We start from the raw sequence: 12,201 nt of genomic DNA, 5'->3' as shown, positions 1-12,201 counted from the left end.
TATTTTATTGAGGATTTTTGCATTGATGTTCATCAGGGATATTGGTCTAAAATTCTCTTTTTTTTGTTGTGTCTCTGCCAGGCTTTGGTATCAGGATGATGCTGGCCTCATAAAATGAGTTAGGGAGGATTTCCTCTTTTTCTATTGATTGGAATAGTTTCAGAAGGAATGGTACCAACTCCTCCTTCTACCTCTGGTAGAATTCAGCTGTGAATCCATCTGGTCCTGGACGTTTTTTTGGTTGGTAGGCTATTAATTCCTACCTCAATTTCAGAGCCTGCTACTGGTATACTCAGGGATTCAACTTCTTCCTGGTATAGTCTTGGGAGAGTGTAAGTGTCCAGGAAATTATCCATTTCTTCTAGGTTTTCTAGTTTATTTGCATAGAGGTGTTTCTAGTATTCTCTGATGGTAGTTTGTATTTCTGTGGGATCGATGGTGATATCCCCTTTATCATATTTTATTGCATCTATTTTATTCTTGTCTCTTTTCTTCTTTATAAGTCTTGCTAGAGGTCTATCAATTTTGTTGATCTTTTCAAAAAACCAGCTCCTGGATTCATTGATTTTTTGGAGGGTTTTTTGTGTATCTATCTCCTTCAGTTCTGCTCTGATCTTAGTTATTTCTTGCCTTCTGCTAGCTTTTGAATGTGTTTACTGTTGCTTCTCTAGTTCTTTTGATTGTGATGTTAGGGTGTCAATTTTAGATCTTCCAGCTTTCTCTTGTGGGCATTTAGTGCTATAAATTTCCCTCTACACACTGCTTTAAATGTGTCCCAGAGATTCTGGTATGTTGTATCTTTGTTCTCACTGGTTTCAAAGAACATCTTTATTTCTGCCTTCATGTTGTTATGTACCCAGTAGTCATTCAGGAGCAGATTGTTCAGTTTCCATGTAGTTGAGCGGTTTTGATTGAGTTTCTTAGTAGTTCTAGTTTGATTGCACTGTGGTCTGAGAGACAGTTTGTTATAATTTCTGTTCTTTTACATTTGCTGAGGTGTGCTTTACTTCCAACTATGTGGTCAATTTTGGAATAAGTGCAATGTGGTGCTGAGAAGAATGTATATTCTGTTGATTTGGGGTGGAGAGCTCTGTAGATGTCTGTTAGATTCACTTGGTGCAGAGTTGAGTTCAATTCCTGAATATCCTTGTTAACTTTCTGTCTCGTTGATCTGTCTAATGTTAACAGTGGAGTGTTGAAGTCTCCCATTATTATTGTATGGGAGTCTAAGTCTCTTTGTAAGTCTCTAAGGACTTGCTTTATGAATATGGGTGCTCCTGTATTGGTTGCATATATATTTAGCAGAGTTAGCTCTTCCTGTTGAATTGATCCCTTTACCATTATGTAATCGCCTTCCTTGTCTCTTTTGATCTTTGATGGTTTAAAGTCTGTTTTATCAGGATTGCAACCCCTGCTTTTTTTTTGTTCTCCATTTGCTTGGTAGACCTTCCTCCATTCCTTGATTTTGAGCCTATGTGTGTCTCTGCATGTGAGATGGGTCTCCTGAATACAGCAAACTGATGGATCTTGACTCTTTATCCAATTTGCCAGTCTGTGTCTTTTAATTGGACCATTTAGTCCATTTACATTTAAGGTTAATATTGTTATGTGTCAACTTGATCCTGTCATTGTGACATTAGTTGGTTATTTTGCTCGTTAGTTGATGCAGTTTCTTCCTAGCATCAATGGTCTTTATATTTTGGCATGTTTTTGCAATGGCTGGTACTGGTTGTTCCTTTCCATGTTTAGTGCTTCCTTCAGGGTCTCTTGTAGGGCAGGTCTGGTGTTGACAAAATCTCTAAGCATTTGCTGATCTGTAAAGGATTTTATTTCTCCTTCACTGATGAAACTTAGTGTGGCTGGATATGAAATTCTGGGTTTAAAATTCTTTTCTTTAAGAATGTTAAGTCAGGAGCGGAGCAAGATGGCCGAATAGGAACAGCTCCAGTCTCCAACTCCCAGCGCGAGCGACACAGAAGACCGGTGATTTCTGCATTTTCAACTGAGGTACTGGGGTCATCTCACTAGGGAGTGCCGGACAATCGGTGCTGGTCAGCTGCTGCAGCCTGACCAGCGAGAGCTGAATCAGGGCGAGGCATCGCCTCACCTGGAAGCCAAGGGGGAAGGGAATCCGTTTTCCTAGCCAGGGGAACTGAGACACACAACACCTGGAAAATCGGGTAACTCACACCCCAATACTGTGCTTTAAGCAGACAGGCACACCAGGAGAATATATCCCACACCTGGCCGGGAGGGTCCCACGCCCACGGAGCCTCCCTCACTGCTAACACAGCAGTCTGCAGCGATCAATCCGCAAGGCAGCAGCGAGGCTGGGGGAGGGGCGCCCGCCATTGCTGAGGCTTAAGTAGGTAAACAAAGCCGCTGGGAAGCTCGAACTGGGTGGAGCTCACAGCAGCTCAAGGAAGCCTGCCTGTCTCTGTAGTCTCCACCTCTGGGGACAGCGCACAGCTGAAGACCAACAGGGGAAGCAGCGGGGGCCGGTGCAGACGCAAACGACTCTGTCTGACAGCATTGGGGAGAGCCATGGATCTCCCAACGCAGAGGTTGAGATCTGAGAACGGACAGACTGCCTGCTCAGGTGGGTCCCTGACCCCTGAGTAGCCTAGCTGGGAGAAATCCCCCACTAGGGGCAGTCTGACACCCCACACCTCACAGGGTGGAGTACACCCCTGAGAGGAAACTTCCAAAGGAAGAATCAGACAGGTACACTCGCTGTTCAGCAATATTCTATCTTCGGCAACCTCTGCTGCTGATACCCAGGCAAACAGGGTCTGGAGTGGACCTCAAGCTATCTCCAACAGACCAACAGACAGTCCTTCTGACTGTCAGAAGGAAAACTATCAAACAGGAAGGACACCTATACCAAAACCCCATCAGTACGTCACCATCATCAAAGACCAGAGACAGATAAAACCACAAAGATGGGGAAGAAGCAGGGCAGAAAAGCTGGAAATTCAAAAAATAAGAGCGCATCTCCCCCTGCGAAGGAACGCAGCCCATCGCCAGCAACGGATCAAAGCTGGTCAGAGAATGACTTGGACGAGAGGAGAGAAGAAGGCTTCAGTCCATCAAACTTATCAGAGCTAAAGGAGGAATTACGTACCCAGCGCAAAGAAACTAAAAATCTTGAAAAAAGAGTGGAAGAATTGACAGCTAGACTAATTAATGCAGAGAAGATCATAAACGAAATGACAGAGATGAAAACCATGACACGAGAAATACGTGACAAATGCACAAGCTTCAGTAACCGACTCGATCAACTGGAAGAAAGAGTATCAGCGATTGAAGATCAAATGAATGAAATGAAGCGAGAAGAGAAACCAAAAGAAAAAAGAAGAAAAAGAAATGAACAAAGCCTGCAAGAAGTATGGGATTATGTAAAAAGACCAAATCTACGTCTGATTGGGGTGCCTGAAAGTGAGGGGGAAAATGGAACCAAGTTGGAAAACACTCTTCAGGATATCATCCAGGAGAACTTCCCCAACCTAGTAGGGCAGGCCAACATTCAAATTCAGGAAATACAAAGAACGCCACAAAGATAATCCTCGAGAAGAGCAACTCCAAGACACATAATTGCCAGATTCACCAAAGTTGAAATGAAGGAAAAAATCTTCAGGGCAGCCAGAGAGAAAGGTCGGGTTACCCACAAAGGGAAGCCCATCAGACTAACAGCAGATCTCTCGGCAGAAACTCTACAAGCCAGAGGAGAGTGGGGGCCAATATTCAACGTTCTTAAAGAAAAGAATTTTCAACCCAGAATTTCATATCCAGCCAAACTAAGTTTCATAAGTGAAGGAGAAATAAAATCCTTTACAGATAAGCAAATGCTTAGAGAGTTTGTCACCACCAGGCCTGCCTTACAAGAGACCCTGAAGGAAACCCTAAACATGGAAAGGAACAACCTGGTACCAGCCATTGCAAAAACATGCCAAAATGTAAAGACCATCGAGGCTAGGAAGAAACTGCATCAACTAACGAGCAAAATAACCAGTTAATATCATAATGACAGGATCAAGTTCACACAAAACAATATTAACCTTAAACGTAAATGGACTAAATGCTCCAATTAAAAGACACAGACTGGCAAACTGGATCAAGAGTCAAGACCCATCAGTCTGGTGTATTCAGGAAACCCATCTCACATGCAGAGACATACATAGGCTCAAAATAAAGGGATGGAGGAAGATCTACCAAGCAAATGGAGAACAAAAAAAAGCAGGGGTTGCAATCCTAGTCTCTGATAAAACAGACTTTAAACCATCAAAGATCAAAAGAGACAAAGAAGGCCATTACATAATGGTAAAGGGATCAATTCAAAAGGAAGAGCTAACCCTCCTAAATATATATGCACCCAATACAGGAGCACCCAGATTCATAAAGCAAGTCCTTAGAGACTTACAAAGAGACTTAGACTCCCATACAATAATAATGGGAGACTTCAACACTCCACTGTTAACATTAGACAGATCAACAAGACAGAAAGTTAACAAGGATATCCAGGAATTGAACTCATCTCTGCACCAAGCGGACCTAATAGACATCTATAGAACTCTCCACCCCAAATCAACAGAATATACATTCTTCTCAGCACCACATCACACTTATTCCAAAATTGACCACATAATTGCAAGTAAAGCACTCCTCAGCAAATGTACAAGACCAGATATTATAACCAACTGTCTCTCAGACCACAGTGCAATCAAACTAGAACTCAGGACTAAGAAACTCAATCAAAACCGCTCAACTACATGGAAACTGAACAACCTGCTCCTGAATGACTACTGGGTACATAACGAAATGAAAGCAGAAATAAAGATGTTCTTTGAAACCAATGAGAACAAAGATACAACATACCAGAATCTCTGGGACACATTTAAAGCAGTGTGTAGAGGGAAATTTATAGCACTAAATGCCCACAAGAGAAAGCAGGAAAGATCTAAAATTGACACTCTAACATCACAATTAAAAGAACTAGAGAGGCAAGAGCAATCACATTCAAAAGCTAGCAGAAGGCAAGAAATAACTAAGATCAGAGCAGAACTGAAGGAGATAGAGACACAAAAAACCCTCCAGAAAATCAATGAATCCAGGAGTTGGTTTTTTGAAAAGATCAACAAAATTGACAGACCACTAGCAAGACTAATAAAGAAGAAAAGAGAGAGGAATCAAATAGACACAATAAAAAATGATAAAGGGTAGATCACCACCGACCCCACAGAAATACAAACAACCATCAGAGAATACTATAAACGCCTTTACGCAAATCAACTAGAAAATCCAGAAGAAATGGATAATTTCCTAGACACTTACACTCTCCCAAGACTAAACCAGGAAGAAGTTGAATCCCTGAATAGACCAATAGCAGGCTCTGAAATTGAGGCAACAATTAATAGCCTACCCACCAAAAAAAGTCCAGGACCAGATGGATTCACAGCTGAATTTTACCAGAGGTACAAGGAGGAGCTGGTACCATTCCTTCTGAAACTATTCCAATCAATAGAAAAAGAGGGAATCCTCCCTAACTCATTTTATGAGGCCAACATCATCCTGATACCAAAGCCTGGCAGAGACACAACAAGAAAAGAGAATTTTAGACCAATATCCCTGATGAACATTGATGCAAAAATTCTCAATAAAATACTGGCAAAGCGGATTCAGCAGCACATCAAAAAGCTTATCCACCATGATCAATTGGGCTTCATCCCTGGGATGCAAGGCTGGTTCAACATTCGCAAATCATTAAACGTAATCCAGCATATAAACAGAACCAAAGACAAGAACCACATGATCATCTCAATAGATGCAGAAAAGGCTTTTGACAAAATTCAACAGCCCCTCATGCTAAAAACTCTCAATAAATTCGGTATTGATGGAACGTATCTCAAAATAATAAGAGCTATTTATGACAAACTCACAGCTAATATCATTCTGAATGGGCAAAAACTGGAAAAATTCCCTTTGAAAACTGGCACAAGACAGGGATGCCCTCTCTCACCACTCCTATTCAACATAGTGTTGGAAGTTCTGGCTAGGGCAATCAGGCAAGAGAAAGAAATCAAGGGTATCCAGTTAGGAAAAGAAGAAGTCAAATTGTCCCTGTTTGCAGATGACATGATTGTATATTTAGAAAACCCCATTGTCTCAGCCCAAAATCTCCTTAAGCTGATAAGCAACTTCAGCAAAGTCTCAGGATACAAAATTAATGTGCAAAAATCACAAGCATTCTTATACACCAGTAACAGACAAGCAGAGAGCCAAATCAGGAATGAACTTCCATTCACAATTGCTTCAAAGAGAATAAAATACCTAGGAATCCAGCTTACAAGGGATGCAAAGGACCTCTTCAAGGAGAACTACAAACCACTGCTCAGTGAAATCAAAGAGGACACAAACAAATGGAAGAACATACCATGCTCATGGATAGGAAGAATCAATATCGTGAAAATGGCCATACTGCCCAAGGTTATTTATAGATTCAATGCCATCCCCATCAAGCTACCAATGAGTTTCTTCACAGAATTGGAAAAAACTGCTTTAAAGTTCATATGGAACCAAAAAAGAGCCCGCATTGCCAAGACAATCCTAAGTCAAAAGGACAAAGCTGGAGGCGTCACGCTACCTGACTTCAAACTATACTACAAGGCTACAGTAACCAAAACAGCATGGTACTGGTACCAAAACAGCTATAGACCAATGGAACAGAACAGAGTCCTCAGAAATAATACCACACATCTACAACCATCTGATCTTTGACAAAACTGAGAGAAACAAGAAATGGGGAAAGGATTCCCTATTTAATAAATGGTGCTGGGAAAATTGGCTAGCCATAAGTAGAAAGCTGAAACTGGATCCTTTCCTTACCCCTTATACGAAGATTAATTCAAGATGGATTAGAGACTTAAATGTTAGACCTAATACCATAAAAACCCTAGAAGAAAATCTAGGTAGTACCATTCAGGACATAGGCATGGGCAAGGACTTCATGTCTAAAACACCAAAAGCAATGGCAGCAAAAGCGAAAATTGACAAATGGGATCTAATTAAACTAAAGAGCTTTTGCACAGCAAAAGAAACTACCATCAGAGTGAACAGGCAACCTACAGAATGGGAGAAAATTTTTGCAACCTACTCATCTGACAAAGGGCTAATATCCAGAATCTACAAAGAACTCAAACAAATATACAAGAAAAAAACAAACAACCCCATCAAAAAGTGGGGAAAGGATATGAACAGACATTTCTCAAAAGAAGACATTCATACAGCCAACAGACACATGAAAAAATGCTCATCATCACTCGCCATCAGAGAAATGCAAATCAAAACCACAATGAGATACCATCTCACACCAGTTAGAATGGCAATCATTAAGAAGTCAGGAAACAACAGTTGTTGGAGAGGATGTGGAGAAATAGGAACACTTTTACACTGTTGGTGGGATTGTAAACTAGTTCAACCATTATGGAAAACAGTATGGCAATTCCTCAAGGATCTAGAACTAGATGTACCATATGACCCAGCCATCCCACTACTGGGTATATACCCAAAGGATTATAAATTAGTCTACTACAAAGACACATGCACACGTATGTTTATTGCGGCACTATTCACAATAGCAAAGACTTGGAATCAACCCAAATGTCCATCTGTGACAGACTGGATTAAGAAAATGTGGCACATATACACCATGGAATACTCTGCAGCCATAAAAAAGGATGAGTTTGCGTCCTTTGTAGGGACATGGATGCAGCTGGAAACCATCATTCTTAGCAAACTATCACAAGAAGAGAAAACCAAACACCGCATGTTCTCACTCATAGGTGGGAATTGAACAATGAGATCACTTGGACTCGGGAAGGGGAACATCACACACTGGGGCCTATCATGGGGAGGGGGGAGGAGGGAGGGATTGCACTGGGGAGTTATACATGATATAAATGATGAATTGATGGGTGCTGACGAGTTGATGGGTGCAGCACACCAACATGGCATAAGTATACATATGTAACAAACCTGCACATTATGCACATGTACCCTAGAACTTAAAGTATAATTAAAAAAAATAAACATAAAAAAAAAAAAAAGAATGTTAAATATTGGCCCCCACTCTCTTCTGGCTTGTAGAGTTTCTGCCGAGAGATCTGCTGTTAGTCTGATGGGCTTCCCTTTGTGGGTAACCTGACCTTTCTCTCTGGCTGCCGTTAACATTTTTTCCTTCATTTCAACTTTGATGATTCTGACAATTATGTGTCTTGGAGCTGCTCTTCTCGAGGAGTATCTTTGTGGCATTCTCTGTATTTCTTGAATTTGAATGTTGGCCTGCCTTACTACATTGGGGAAGTTCTCCTGTATGATATCCTGAAGAGTGTTTTCCAACTTAGTTCCATTTTCCCTCTCACTTTCAGGCACACCAATCAGACGCAGATTTGGTCTTTTCACATAATCCCATACTTCTTGGAGGCTTTGTTCATTTCTTTTTCCTCTTTTCTCTCCAGACTTCTCTTCTCGCTTCATTTCATTCATTTGATCTTCAGTCACTGACACTCTTTCTTCCAATTGATTGAGTTGGTTACTGAAGCTTGTGCATTTGTCATTTATTTCTCGTGTCATGGTAATTATCTCTGTCCGTTCATTTATGGCCTTCTCTGCATTGATTATTCTAGTTGTCCATTCTTCCATTTTTTTTTTTCAAGATTTTTAGTTTCTTTGTGCTGGGTATGTAGTTCCTTCTTTAGCCCTGAGAAGTTTGATGGACTGAAGCCTTCTTCTCTCAACTCGTCAAAGTCATTCTCCATCCAGCTTTGATCCATTGCTGGTGATGAGCATGTTCCTTTGGAGAAGGAGATGCGCTCTTATTTTTTGAATTTTCAGCTTTTCTGCCCTGCTTTTCCCCATCTTTGTGGTTTTATCTGCCTTTGGTCTTTGGTGATGGTGACATACTGATGGGGTTTTGGTGTGGGTGTCCTTAATATTTGTTAGTTTTCCTTCTAACTGTCAGGACCCTCAACTGTAGGTCTGTTGGAGATTGCTTGAGGTTCACTCCAGACCCTGTTTGCCTGGGTATCAGCTGCTGAGGCTGCAGAAGATTGAATATTGCTGAACAGCGAGTGTTCCTGTCTGATTCTTGCTCTGGAAGCTTCGTCTCAGGGGTGTACCCCGCCATATGAGGTGGTGGGTGTCAGTCTGCACCTAGTGGGGGATGTCTCCCAGTTAGGCTACTCAGGGGTCAGGGACCCACTTGAGCAGGCAGTCTGTCTGTTCTCAGATCTCAACCTCTGTGTTGGGAGATCCACTGCTCTCTTCAAAGCTGTCAGACAGTGTCTTTTACATCTGCAGAGGTTTCTGCTGCTTTTTGTTTAGCTTTGCCCGTCCCCAGAGGTGGAGTCTACAGAGACAGTCAGGCCTCCTTGAGCTGCTGTGGGCAGTTCAAGCTTCCCAGTGGCTTTGTTTACTTAAGCCTCAGCAATGGCGGGCGCCCCTCCCCCAGCCTGGCTGCTGCCTTGCAGTTAGATCTCAGACCGCTGTGCTAGCAATGAGGGAGGCTCCGTGGGTGTGGGACCCTCCCTACCAGGTGTGGGATATAATCTCCTGGTGTGCCGTTTGCTAAGAGCCTTGGTAAAGCACAGTATTAGGGTGGGAATTACACGATTTTCCAGGTGTTGTGTGTCTCAGATTCCCTTGGCTAGGAAAAGGTATTCCCTTCCCCATTGCACTTCCCCAGTGAGGCAATGCCTCACCCTGCTTCGGCTCTCACTGATCGGGCTGCACCAGCTCACCAGCACTGACTGTCCGGCACTCCCCAGTGAGATGAACCCTGTACCTCAGTTGAAAATGCAGAAATCCCCTGTCTTCTATGTCGCTTGTGCTGGGAGCTGGAGGCTGGAGGTGTTTCTATTCGGCCATCTTGCTCAAAATCCATATTGTGATATATTTAAAGAGTAAGATGTGATTTGTGATTTGCTAAAGTATACTTTTCAATCAATGCATACCATTCCCTTTGAGGTTTTGCAGATTAAATATTTATTTCAAAGGATCAATAGATCTACACCAGAAAGATATTTTGGAAGGTATGTAATAAGAGAGTAAACTCCTACATTTAGTTTGTAATTGATAGAGTTAAAATTTTCTTTTAATATAAAGACATCTGCGTGTGTAATTTAGCATATATATGTATGTATAGAGATACTTTTAAAAGAAGTAGCATAAAATATGCATTTTATCAAAATTACATCATTTTAAAAATTTCTCAGCATCTATCAAATTAAGAATTTATTACTTACTGAATCAATGACACCCAAAAGTTTTGTCCTCATAAATGTATTTAACTTGAATTAAGACTCACCAGCAATACAGAAGAATATTACCATGAGACTTAATATCAATTACTTCTAATACGATCTGATATTTTTCAAGAGGGAATTGTGCTACTTATGATTATCATTTTTTGCTCCAGTTAAGGACAACCTTACTTTGTCATTTCTTCTCTGTGTAGTTTACAAAAGACACTGGCCCCCCATAGAAAATCTTTCATATAACTTGGACTGGTTTCCTCACAAAAAATTGTGCCACTTCTGATTTGAAGAGCTCAAATTATTATATAAGTTATTGCAAAGCTTCAAGCTGATTAGCAAGATAAAATGTGCTGTGGCTTGCAGGGAAATTCTTTGATCAAAACTCTTTGTTTCCCTAAAATTCTACCTGTGCCACAGTGTTTCAGTAGAGGAGAGTTGAATGAGCTATTGATATTACAACGTTCTCATAAGAAAATGCATGATTAAAGATCTAAGTAAATTACAGAACTGAAAACTTCAGAGGCACTAGATGGGGCTCAAAAAGAACAGAAAATTCAGAAACACTTCAACACAGTCAGAAAATGCTTTTGTAAAGCATAGACATTCAAGTAACTCTCTTTCATATTGTGGCAAACTGGGAGCTTGGAATAGAATCCGGCTTCTTGCCAGAAAGCGTTGTAATGCTCCTGAACTTACTACTTTTTATAAATGAAAGAAAGCAGAGAATATCATCTCCAGCCTTGGAAGGACACCATCAATGCACACAAGTTTCTACACATTTTAAATTACATTTTGTGGAATGCTGACACAAAAAGGTATCAGTAACAGAGATTTAACCTTTTATAAGAATTTTGGATAAGGTAGAAGGGAAAGGCTTGTTAAAATGATCTTCACTGAAAGAGAGCTACTATTTTAATTTGAATTTATTTTGTCCAGATATGTAAATTTTAGTTGCTAAGCAATGCTGACCTCTTTTGTGAATACCCAAGATACACTTAAGCCAGATTTCTTATTTTCTTTCTTGTTTCCTTTATGTTTACTTAATTCCTAAAGAAATAGTGAAAGCACTCACTTTACTTAAACAAATACTAACATCAAAACAAAACTAATAAATACAACTTTACATACATGGTATTTTCAAAAGTCAACCAGCCTTAAGCTTGGCTAAGTACCTTATTAGAAATGACCTATCTGGACAAACAAAGACTGCTTTCATGACATAATATTATTCTATTGTATTGAATTTAGCAAAAAGACTGTTAAACATTCAAAAATGTTGTTAGGTTTGTGTTTAGTAAGATGTCACTGGAGTTAAACTTGATTCTTTTGGACACCCATGGCTATATTAGAATTTAATATAACCTCTAGCTTTTACTTACTGAGTTTAAATTTTTTTGTCCCTCAGTACCAAGAATTTTATTCCCTTACTACCAAGTGCATTAAATCAGTGTGTTCAGTAGAGTGAATTATTATTGCTCTTTTGCTTCTCAAAAGCCTGATTCATCCCCTGGGTAAACTTTAGACACTGAAAAGAATATATACTCATCATTTTTCTTCAAACAAGGTGTGTTTTAATGGCCCTCATTTTATAAACTGTTATTTTTCTTCTATCTTTTTCAAACAGTCTGGCTATAGCCTCTCTATATTCCAGTTCTTTCCTCTGTAAAATAAATATAGTAACTGCATCAGATGATTGATCTAAGGTTCACATGAAGGTACACAAGTGACAGCACATTGCCAAGCACAAAGTTAAGTGTTATATAAAAATAATGTGCTGTTGTATTAGTCCATTTCACACTGCTATAAGAATATACCCAAGACTGGGTAATTTAAAAGGAAAAGAGGTTTAATTGACTCACAGTTCTGCATAGTTGGGGAGGACTCAAGAAAC

This window comes from Rhinopithecus roxellana, chromosome 2 (assembly GCF_007565055.1).
Source record: "Rhinopithecus roxellana isolate Shanxi Qingling chromosome 2, ASM756505v1, whole genome shotgun sequence".
Lineage (NCBI taxonomy): Eukaryota > Metazoa > Chordata > Mammalia > Primates > Cercopithecidae > Rhinopithecus > Rhinopithecus roxellana.
The sequence above is the reverse complement of the archived record's forward strand: the minus strand, read 5'-3'. Positions refer to the sequence as shown.